Genomic DNA, 12,527 nt, shown 5'->3' with positions numbered 1-12,527 from the left:
ACTGACAGTTATGATCCAACACTGCAGCTCTGTCAAACATTTTAGCATCTTTCAGTCTCTCTGAAAACTCACAATGAATGTTTCTGTTGGATCAGTGTCTGGTGGATGTGTGAATAGCCTTCTTCTATGATGATAACATGTAGATATGATGTGAATGGTTCAGTTAGTGAGCGGTTTGTGATTCCATGTGGATGCTAATATCAATGCTATGCAAAAGTGAAGACTTACCTCAGAATCAGAGGAGTTCCATCCACCCACATCCAGGTCCCTTCTGTTTGGATGTCATTCAACCCAATCCAGGTGTACGTAGAGGCGAACTCAGAGAGAAACTTCTGTTCAACGTGAAGAAAATTACATTTTAGCTCTCAACTGCAATACAACATGAGCAGTTTACAAGTTTTCTATGAACACATCATAATAAAACTGCTCTAATTTAAACTAAACAATTCAAAAACAGCTGCAAGCAATTGTGATGGCCCCAGCCATCCTGAGGTTAATTGGTGGGTCGGGCCTGGCAATCAGGGGCACATGGGCCCGGTGCTCCTCCTCGCCCTTTAAAATCTGCTCAACTCATGTCTTTCTCTCTCTCCTCTCCCCAGGATGCCACGCTGGCCATCTCTTTCCGTTGTGCGGTGAACCACTAGATTTATATAGTTTATTTTGTGTAGAGTAATATATTAATGTAAAATAAAGCGCTATATTTTTGTGTAACTCCTGTGTCTTCCACTTTGTTGTGGCCCTGTGAGCCAAGGGTGCATAACGAGTGGGGGCTCGTCCTTAAAAAATTTTTTGCGATCAGTGTGTTTTTGTTAGTTAAATTGCGTTTAATTTGTTCGGTTTAGTTATTTTTGTTGCAGGTTTTTTTTTTTTTCTTTGGTCTGTGCCGCTGCACTGATTGCGCAATTGGAACCCGGTGCGCACCTGCTGTGTGTGCTGCGTTTTTGTTTGTGGAGACGCAGGAGTTGGAAGCCTTTGTTTTTTTGATTTCTGTGTTCCGAAGAGAAGGTAAGTACTGCCCCACTTTATGGCATTTTAGGGGTCCTTCGTTAGCCTGTAGTGGTGTTTCCACAAGGGGATCACCTATTTGTTCGATCAGGGCGGTGGTGAACGTGGTTGAAGCTATATGCTTGGGAGCGCGCCGTGGGATTGGGGGTGTTCATTCACCTTCTGCCCATCGGTATCTGGCGCATAAGAACCCGCCGCATGTGACTGCCAAGAAGACCAGGCGAGGTGAGCTAGATCTTGGTTAGGTAGTGAGGCGGGGGACTCCTGAGAGTCATGTTGGCTCTCCGCCACTTTACCTTCTGTGGGGTGTGTGCTTGAATTCTGTTCGGTTCACATTTATTTGATTTAAATGTTCTAGTTTTTTTTCTCCTTATAATGGCTTCACTTTCAGAGTTTTATTCGGCTCCGTCAATAGAATTTTTGCAATCCTGTCAAAAGAAACTATTATTGCAAATAGCTAAACACTATGGCATTCAAGTTTCTGGTAAAGGTTCTAAATTGGAAATTTCAAATTCTATTATCGCCGCACTGACTGAAAAAGGTTTCCTGGGAGAGGGAGAGCTTCAGTCGGGTTTTCCTGTTAATTCAAAACCCGAGTTGACTCCTACACTCTTTGATGGGTTGACGTTTGAGCAGCGTAAAGAGTTAATGAATTTACAATTTGAGCAGGAACAGATGAGAATAAAAGCTGAAGCAGAAAAAGAAATACAATTGGAGCGTGTTAAACAAGAAACTGAAAAAATGAAATTGGAGTTACAACAATATAAATTAAATTTGATTCGTGATGGGAAAATTCAGAATGATGCGTCTTTGGGTGATCAGTCAATTTCCACTTGTTCTAGTAGTCTTCTGGATATGAGTTTGCGTTTAATGCCAAACTTTAACGAAAAAGACCCGGATACTTTTTTCGTCCTATTTGAACGCATTGCAGACGCAAAAGGTTGGCCTGGTGCTGACAGGGTCCTCTTGTTGCAGTCTGTCCTGACAGGTCGCGCTCAAGAGGCCTATTCTGCTCTCAGTGCAGTAGATTGCCAGGATTATTTAAAGGTGAAGGCCGCAGTGTTGAAAGCCTATGAACTCGTCCCAGAGGCGTATCGTCAAAAGTTCAGGAATTGGGTGATAAATGAACGTCAAACACACGTTGAGTTTGCTCGGGATTTATTGTCCCATTTTAGTCGTTGGTGTTCTGTTCTGGACGTAGACACCTTTGACTCTTTGTCTGAGCTAATTGTTCTTGAACAATTTAAAAAGTGTATGCCTCAGCGTGTTGCAACCTATGTAACTGAGCAAAAACCAAATACTGTCCTAAAAGCAGCTGAACTTGCTGATGACTTTGTTTTGACGCACAAAGGAGCGCTTGGGGATGTTTTTCCTCCTCGCTTTAAACCTTTAAGTAATGAAAGTCGCCCTCCATGCATTGCTCAAAATGGGTCAAATACATTTAAAAATGAAACAAGTAGGTGCAATTACTGTCAAGCTTCTGGCCATTGGGAAAAGTCATTGCCCTGTGTTAAAAATAAGGAACAGATGTAGACCTTTACCTGGTACTCCTGCTCTGTCATGTTCAAGTAATAAATCCATTGAGGTTGTTGATAAAGGTTTTGCTCCGTTCATCCATGACGCCCGTGTGTCCGTGCAGGGTAGCGAGGAGAGCGTGCCCATAAACTTTTCAGAGACACAGGTGCAAAACATTCCTTCATAGTTTCCTCAGTGTTGCCTTTCTCTGCAGCTACAGAAACGGGAGACTTCGTGTTGATGCATGGCATGGAGCTTGGGGTAGTTTCTGTGCCCAGACACACAATCGTACTTGATTGTGAGTTTGTGCGCGGTTCAGTTATTGTCGGTGTGCGGCCCGCTTTGCCAATTCCTGGGGTCTCGTTGATCCTAGGCAATGATTTGGTTGGGAGTCTGGTTTGGCCAGTCTCTCCTTTGCCTGTGGTCACGAGGGATCCGCGTGCACCTTCCCTGTTTGATGGAGAGCTGTCAGATGAAGTTTTCCCTGTGTAATGACGCGCGTTCAGCTTCAGCACGCTGCGGTGCGCTCTGATGAGGCGAAGGAATATTCTGTCCCGTTACCAAAGCTCCCCGCGTCAATTTCAGTGGAGGAGTGGGTCCAAGCTCAAAAAGCTGACCCTTCCCTTTCTGACCTGTTTGAGAATGTTTTTCCAGGTGAGGATGTCCAAAGCGCAGCGCATGGGTACTTCATCCAAAATGAACTGCTGGTGAGAAAGTGGGTGTCATGTAACAATGACGTCATTGGTGAGCCCACGTTCCAAGTAGTTGTTCCAGACAAATTTCGTACCGAAGTGTTAAAGATTGCTCATGATGACAGTGGTCATTTAGGAGTGAAAAAGACCTATGACAGAGTGCTGCGACATTTTTTTTTGGCCAAAGCTTAAATGTGATGTTTCACAGTACATAAAGTCTTGCCATGTGTGCCAACTAACTGCGAAACCTAATCAGTTAATTAAGCCTGCACCTCTTTGTCCAATTCCTGCAATAAGCAAGCCCTTTGAACATCTGATCATAGACTGTGTTGGTCCGTTGCCGCCTTCAAAATCGGGTTGTACTTATTTGCGCACTGTGATGTGTCAAACGACCAGGTATCCTGCTGCGTATCCACTGCGCACTATAACGGCTCGGTCAGTGGTTAAGGCACTGACTCAGTTTATTTCCATCTTTGGCATCCCGCGCATTTTACAGACAGACCAAGGCTCAAATTTTACTTCTCTTGTATTTGCACAAGTGTTAAAAGAGCTTAAAGTGAAACACAGGTTGTCATCTGCGTACCATACGCAAAGCCAAGGTGCACTTGAAAGGTTTCATCAGACATTAAAATCATTGTTCAGATCTTACTGTACTGAAATGCATGGGGACTGGGAAGAGGGATTACTGTGGCTTTTGCTGTCAGCTCGAAGTTGTGCAGGAAAGCACGGGTTTTAGCCCCAATGACCTAGTGTTTGGCCACACTGTGCGCGGGCCTTTGGCAGTTTTGAAAGATGGCTTGGTAGAATCTGACCCGCCGAAAAACATCATTGATTATGTCAGCGGGTTCCGTCACCGTTTGTATACTGCTGTAGAAAAAGCACGGGAAAATTTGGAATGTGCTCAATTAAAGATGAAAAAATGTTATGACCTCAAAGCAGAGCATCGTGAGTTTAGTCCCGGGGATTTGGTTCTGGCATTAACTCCTTTGGTGAATTCACCTTTTCAGGCAAAATTCTCTGGCCCTTATGTCGTGGAGAAGAAAAATTCTGAACTAAATTATGTAATTTCGACACCACATCGTCGTAAATCTTCTCGAATGTGTCATGTCAACCTGCTTAAGCCATACTATTCTCGTGGTGGGTCGGCCCAGGAGAATAGTGCCGCTGGTGTTGCTTTCACTGTCCCCTCTTTGTCCTCAGGTCTGCAGTCTTCTATTTGTGGGGGAGAAGAGGCTGATATCATGTGCCCTGATGAACCAATGTTGAGTGGCAGGCTCAAAAACTCTGAAACACTGGGTAATCTGCAGTCTCTTTTCAGTCATCTGTCTCCAGACCAGGGCGTGGAGTTATCTGGTGTAATTGGTTCGTATCCTGAATTGTTTAATGACACTCCATCGCGCACTCATCTCATTGAGCACGACATTGATGTCAGTGATAATCCTCCAATTAAACAAAGATTCTACAGATGTGCACCTCAAAAAACTCAAAATTATGAAATCCGAAGTTCAGTATATGTTGGACAATCAAATTGCAGTTCCTTCATCCTCAAGCTGGGCTTCTCCCAGTCTGTTAGTTGAGAAATCAGATAAATCACCACGTTTTTGTACTGATTACAGAAAAGTAAATAAAGTGACAAAGTCAGATTCATACCCTTTGCCTCGAATGGAAGACTGCATAGATCAAGTTGGGTCTGCAAAATTTGTCAGTAAATTCGATCTCCTTAAAGGTTACTGGCAAGTCCCTCTGTCGGCTAGAGCGCGGGAGAGTTCAGCCTTTGTTACTCCGTTTGGCTTATTTGAGTATACTGTTATGAGTTTTGGTCTCCGTAACGCTCCTTCGACCTTTCAAAGGTTAATGAATATGGTGGTAGCTGGTCTTGATGGCTGCGCCGTCTATTTGGACGACATAGTGGTATTCAATGACACCTGGGACTCCCATGTTGCGCGGATTCATGCACTGTTTGACCGCTTGTCCTCTGCGCATTTGACCGTGAATCTGGCGAAGTGTGAGTTCGCCCGTGCCACTGTCACCTATCTCGGTCGTGTTGTTGGCCAGGGGTAAGTGCGTCCAGTTGATGCTAAAGTCCAAGCAATTCTTCAATATCCACCTCCGACAACTAAAAAAGAGCTAATGCGATTCTTGGGTTTGGTAGGCTACTACCGCAGTTTCTGTCCCAACTTCTCCACTGTAGTTGCTCCTCTCACCAATTTGTTAAGACGTGACATGCGTTTTGATTGGTCCACGGCCTGTCAAGGTGCTTTTAACATTGTCAAAGCTCTGTTGTGTGCTGCACCTGTTTTGGCAGCTCCAAACATGAATAACTCTTTTAAAATCCAGGTTGACGCCAGTCATGTTGGTGCAGGAGCTGTCTTACTCCAGGAAAAGGATGGTATTGACAAGCCAGTTTGTTACTTTTCGAAAAAGTTTAATTCTTACCAACTAAATTACTCCACCATTGAAAAAGAAATACTCGCCCTTATTATGGCCCTTCAACATTTTGAAATTTATGTCTCCTGTGGTATTGGTCCAGTAATAATCTACACAGATCTTAATCCTTTGACTTTTCTGAACACATTAAAGTTCAAACCAGCGTCTTATTCACTGGGCTTTGTTTCTGCAAGCATTCAGCCTGGACATCCGGCATATTAAAGGCCGTGATAATCTATTGGCTGATGCTCTTTCTCGAGCTCCTATGTAAATTGTCTTCTGTTAATAATGTGCTTTACCCTCTCCAGGTCCGGAACTGTTGGGGGAGAGGACTAAAACAATTCTGTAGCCTATATTTCACGGTGACACTTTGGGGGTGTTATTGGGTATTCTTGTTCTTTTGGGCTGCTTAAATTTTTAAATTTCTTGTTAAAAGAGAAAAATTTTGGGAAAAAAAAAAGGGGATTATTATTTTTGGTCTAATTTGGTCGTCCGTGGGACTCCCTCTTTAAGAGGGGGGGTGTGATGGCCCCAGCCATCCTGAGGTTAATTGGTGGGTCGGGCCTGGCAATCAGGGGCACATGGGCCCGGTGCTCCTCCTCGCCCTTTAAAATCTGCTCAGCTCATGTCTTTCTCTCTCTCCTCTCCCCAGGATGCCACGCTGGGCCATCTCTTTCCGTTGTGCGGTGAACCACTAGATTTATATAGTTTATTTTGTGTAGAGTAATATATTAATGTAAAATAAAGCGCTATATTTTTGTATAACTCCTGTGTCTTCCACTTTGTTGTGGCCCTGTGAGCCAAGGGTGCATAACACAATGATAAGGTGACCAGTCTGCTCAGCAGGGTCCAGTTGCCATGGCAACTGAACATATTACAAGTGTTCATGTAAACATTGGTCGAAAAAAAGCATTTCTCCTTGTTGGAGTGTTGTTGTGGTCTTGTTGTAAGGTTAAAGTTGCTTTGATAGATGAACAAAGTTTTGCAAATCAAAAATCGAGGCCAAGTTTTGTCAGGCTTGGACTAAAGATCAGCAGGGCCAGTGGTGGTGAAGATGGGAAAGATCTGTGGACGGTCAAAAAACTGTCAATAGGGCGGATAACGGAATATAGCAGAAACTGATCTATTAAACTGTTCCACGCCTCAGGAAGGGGAGGCAGGACTTGGACAGACTATGTAGCTGAGGAGGAGAACTGCAGACTGAGGACACTGTCAAGAAGTGGAAGTTGAATGGAAACACTCTTTCAACCCCGTTAACACGTATTCTGCTGAGGAGGCAGTGAATGAAGACTTGGTAGAGGTCACTGTGGTCAAGAAACTCATTAGCGGCAAAGCACTCGGTGTGGATGAGATTCAAGATTCTGAGGACTCTGGACTTGTCTTTACATGTGGAGTGGTAGTTGCAGGGTGGTGGTTCCATCCATCCTCTATACACTGCTTTATCCTTACTGGGGTCGCGGGCTGTGCTGGAGTCTATCCCAGCTGACTCGGGCAAAGGCAGGGGACACCCTGGACAGGTCACCAGTCTGTCACAGGGCTACATATACAATCACTCTCGCATTCACACTTAGGGGCAATTTAGAGTAACCAATTAACCTCAGCATGTTTTTGGACTGCGGGAGGAAGCCGGAGTGCCCGGAGAAAACCCACGCATGCACAGGGAGAACATGCAAACTCCATGCAGAAAGATCCCGGGAAAGCCGGGACGCGAACCAGGCACTGTCTCCCTGGGAAATTTTAGTCCGGGGTGCTGGAAAGGGAGGCTCAGCCGATCATCAAACTTCAGATTCAGGATTAAATCTGACCCTGCCATGGATGAATGGATGGATGGACAATGAAAATCTATGCAGTGTCTCTGGTTTTAAATACTATCCAGAGTTTAACTGAATTCTGTGCTGCAGAAAGTCACTGAAAATGCCTGTTGTTGGCTGTTAAAGAGTTCTAATCTTTAAATATGGGCTTATTAAAGACACACAGTTTAAGTCTACAATGTCTGAATTAAAACACACTGGAAGAGAACACAGCTGTTTCCTTTTAGTCTTGAAAACTGGGCAAAGTAATATACACTGAGGATGAAGACTGAAATACATTTCCATGTCATTTGAAAACATGCTAAAACAGGTTCTATACCTGTTCTTCATCGCTGTTTATCACCACCAGATCTGCTTCTCTGCTTCTGCAGTCCTCCCTGCTTTTGTTCCAGGAATCAGACTCTTGAGAGAGGAGATAACAGGAACAACTGAACATCTTCCATCCTGCAGGACACGTTATATCTGGAAGAAATATCAAACGATGCTCATTACTGATCAATATGTGCATGTATTTATGAAGTTATTTTAGCACAAGTCAATGTTTTCAGCAGTTACCCCTAAAGGCCCCTACAACAATGTCTAAGTTAGACTTGGATCTAAACAGTAATTTGTCTTTAGTCCATGCAGTGATTTTATTTGCTAGAAGACATAATATGGGTGAAATGAGAAGTCAACATCATGACTGAAGATTTCTACCTTGAAACTACAGAGTAATGATGACAATGTCAAAAACACGGCTTCAGACTTCTGGTATTTCATGCGTGACCAACCCATGAGCCCAGTCCTGTTCTACAGGAAACAGCTGTGTAGAGTTACACCTCGGTTATTTTAAGGAAGCAAGAGGTTAAATTCATTTAATGAAAGATTGCAGAGCATGCAGAGATGAGTTTTTTTGAGGTTTAATCAATGACGAGAGAGGAACTTGAAGGGTTTTATCTTATTTGATAATTTCTTATTTTTGATTCTTCTGCTCATTTTGTGGTCATCTCATGACTGGAGAGTAACAGGCAGACATTTGTATCTTCTATCAGGCAGGGAAGGACTCACTCTGTTTGGACAAACACTGAAGTCTGTCCCGTTCTTTGGTCATTTCAGTGAGGCTGGCATTCAGTCGGTCTTTCTCTTCTGTCATGGAGGAAAGTTGATCATTGCTGGCCTGCAGACGCTCAGTCAGGTTTTCTTTGGTGGCGGATAAAACTGCAGCCGAGTCACGGTCTGAAATATCAAGGTACATGTTACAGAAACACCAAAGTCCTGATGCTTTACTACTAATCCTGTCTCTATGTTTCAGTCCTAAATCAAAATATTCTTACATTTTGTGGAACTAAGCTCAGTGAATCTGATTTCTGTAGAGAACAAAAAACAAAACTTGACAGATTCTACTGTTCTGACCTGAGTGAGTTCCATAAAATCAATCTTAGCTGCTCTAGTATTATTCAAGACTGACATGAATTAAATCAGTTTAAATGAGGTGGGGGACTTGAACCCAAGACTGACTTTACAGAATAAGTTAAAAGTATCTGAACCCAAGTGCAACTGTGTTAAAACTGTAGTTTTACAGCATCATAGTGCAAACTAGCACAGCTGTAATGAGTAAAAAGAGAAGTCCGCCTATCATATAGCGCCTTATATTGAAAAAAATGACCTAAAATCTGCATCTGAATCAGTACTTTTAATTCCTGTGGCAAAAATAAAAGAAGTATTTAAGAAGACAGTCGTCCTTCAGAGCAGAATAAGGTTCCTGAAAATCACACATTTAAGTTCATGTTTAACCTGCTTTTACAATAAAAAACTTTAAAGCTGTTTTACTCACAGAGGACACCGAGGACGATGAGTCCAACCAGCAGGAAAACACTCAGCAGCCCCAAACAGAGAATAACTGAATGAAATCTTCTCTGAGAACTCCTCGGACCTTAACGTAGAAATAAACTAATTTTCTGTACAGCAGTAAATGACAGATAATAATGTATATTCTATTTAGAATCTCTGTCACTTCATTCTTACCTGTTTGATTCCTGGAACGTTTTGGGTCAGCAGGTTTATCACGTTCAATATTGGCATAAATTTCCTCCATTGCTCGTAAGGTAACTGATTTTTCCTCAGATTATCAGGTCTGTAGCACAGACTGCAGTGAGTGTGAAATGTGATCTTTTCAGTTACTTACGTTCTCAGGAAGTGACAAGTTTCAGAGGTGATGGATGATCGACCACTGAAACAGAATTGTTTGCCCTGTGGCTGTATAATGGCAGTGACGTGGAAAGATACATCCTCTGTGGTTCACAGTTCTCTAGCTGTTGACTTGAGAATCTTTTTATTGTAAAAGCTGGTTAAACATGAACGTAAATGTGTGATTTTCAGGAACCTTATTCTGCTCTGAAGGACGACTGTCTTCTTAAATACTACTTTTCTTTTCGCCACAGGAATAAAAAGTACTGATTCAGATGCAGGTTTTTGGTAATTTTTTTTTCAAAATATAAGGCGCTATATGATGGGCGGCATCAGGACTCTGGTGTTTCTGAAACATGTACCTTGATATTTCAAACCGTGATTCGGCTGCAGTTTTATCCGCCATCAAACAAAACCTGACTGAGCGTCTGCAGGCCAGCAATGATCAACTTTCCTCCATGACAGAAGAGAGAGACCGACTGAATGCCAGCCTCACTGAAATGACCAAAGAACGGGACAGACTTCAGACTTTGTCCAAACAGAGTGAGTCCTTCCCTACTACAAAAGTAAAATTAACTAAATAATTCTTGGATAGTAGAAGTACAGGGAAAGTTTCTTGACAAGATGCTGCAACAGTTTGTGGACTTTTCTTTTTAATAACAGCTGCACTAGTTTAACCCAGTGATGCTGTAAAACTACAGTTAGAACACAGTTACACTTCAACCTTGGAGTTCAGGTATTTCTAAGCTGCATTCTCAACATTCAAACTGGTTTCGTTTTTATCAATCATTAATAATAACAGAGGAGCTAAGATGGATTTTATGTAAATAAATTAAATGAACAATAAGATTTATCAAGTTTGTGTATGGTTTGTAGTTAAACGGCATGGTCATATGGACCTATAAAACTTCTACGTGTTTCAGCATTAAGCCTTCATCAGGAAGTCATGCAAACAGATGTCAGACTGCAATAGGCCCTTTTAAAGGGATGCTCAACCAATTAGAACCTGCCAATGGACTTAGAGGCAAAGTCTGCAGGTAGTGTCAACCAGCAGACTCACCAACAGATGGTGTTATTGTTAATGTGGTGGCTTGTAGACAAGTCACCACATTTCCTGGACTCAATGAAGAACAAGATTATACTGTGTTCTTGTAGAGGAAGTTGTTGTCTAAACACTGAGTTAAAGTCTCCTAACGTACAGACCACTTTGTGAAAATGTTGTTCACCAGATTTCTGATGTATTTTTTAAATGTTTTTTTCAATTAATTTTACCTGCTTTATGTGATACCATGCAGGTTTCTGGGGATGTAAACTTTTTTGTGGTCTGAATAACACCATCTGTTGGTGAGTCTGCTGGTTGACACTACCTGCAGACTTTGCCTCTAAGTCCATTGGCAGGTTCTAATTGGTTGAGCATCCCTTTAAAAGGGCCTATTGCAGTCTGACATCTGTTTGCATGACTTCCTGATGAAGGCTTGATGCCGAAACCTGTAGAAGTTTTATAGGTCCATATGACCGTGCCGTTTAAACAAAGGCTTTTTAAATCTTAATATTTTTTAGAGAGTGCCTTGGAGTCTCCTCTTTTTGTTTCAAGGATTTTTTGAATCCCCTTCCAAAGAGCACCTCAAACTAACTCTGCCGAGTCCAGGTAGCGCTCCTTTTCTTTGTCTTCTATAACCTAGGGTTTGTCTAAATGTCCATAACCTCTGAATTAAACCTAGCAACTTACCAAGTGCAAGATCCATAAGAGGAGAAGCTGCCGTTAACAGGCGTGACTGGTGATTATATTTAACTATACCGAAGTGGCTACTCGGTTAAATTAATTATCAGAGGAAGCAGGGTTTGGCGTCTGGATGTAGGCAGTGAGAAAGCTAGGCGAATTCTCCTCGTTTACCAGCTTAACAGTTCTACAGCATGGCTCTGAGCTAGATCTCAGGGGGCGGTAGAACCGGACCCGTAGGATGGAGAGCTGGTCCGGTGATTCCCTGACAGCTGAATAAGTTAATTATGGGGTCACTGGCCCTGAGGATCAATAATCTTCAAGTGGTCCAATTCAAATGGTTTCGCATTAAAGTGACTGAGATGTAATTTTTACTGTAAGTGTGAAGAAACCAAATCAGACTTTTTTTAATGTGACCCTCAGTCTCACTGGTCTGATCTCTGGCTGGCACATCTGAACGTCTCACTTCTCACAGGTCTGGAAGTAAACCAGGAGAACAGCAACAGGGTTCAATAGAGACAAAAATGTAAACATCTTTTATTCCAACCAAACCTACATAACCCCTAAAATCAAAAGGCCTTCATGTTATTATGTGAAGAACCATGAGATGACCAGTCACTCTGTGAAAGAACCTTTTTTTGACATCTGTTTTATTAGTGTTTGACCTTCATTGTCTTCTGCAATGACAATAGAGGAATCTGAATCTATAAAGTGCTGAATAGAGGTTGTTTCCACCATAGCAGTCTGCTAGTTAGTTAGCTAGCTAGCTGTTAGTCTGTCAACACTTTCCTTAAATTCTTCCATAGGAACGGTCACAGACTCATACACAACGTTGCCTCAGTTTAAGGTCTTTTCTGGAATATTTGATCCCATCTCAATTGTCCAGTTGCTGCAGATTTGTAGATGTTCACTTTTCCATTTAATATCTAAACACTCTAAGACTTGGTGGATTTTGACATTTGAGTCATTTTTGAAGTCTATGGGAAAAAGTGATGCTTTTTTATGATCATAATGATCATTTCTTTACAAATTCCAAAATTACTTATTATAGAAACAATCACTTATTAATAAAAAAATGACTGGAAATCACGAAAATGTGAACTAAGTAACAGCCCGAGTTTAATTATAACCACCTTCTAATTAGTTAAACAACAATAAAATGAGCTGATTCAGAAATACTTTTTATTGTGT

At 42.1% G+C, this 12,527-nt stretch overlaps 1 pseudogene; it reads right to left on the bottom strand.

Annotated features, from left to right (window-relative positions):
* Nucleotides 1-205: 205 nt before the first annotated feature.
* LOC127537029 (CD209 antigen-like protein A) lies at nt 206-9,524 on the bottom strand (annotated as a pseudogene).
* Nucleotides 9,525-12,527: the final 3,003 nt, after the last annotated feature.

This window comes from Acanthochromis polyacanthus, chromosome 14, assembly GCF_021347895.1.
Source record: "Acanthochromis polyacanthus isolate Apoly-LR-REF ecotype Palm Island chromosome 14, KAUST_Apoly_ChrSc, whole genome shotgun sequence".
Classification (NCBI taxonomy): domain Eukaryota; kingdom Metazoa; phylum Chordata; class Actinopteri; family Pomacentridae; genus Acanthochromis; species Acanthochromis polyacanthus.
This window is presented reverse-complemented; position numbering and strand designations above follow the sequence as displayed.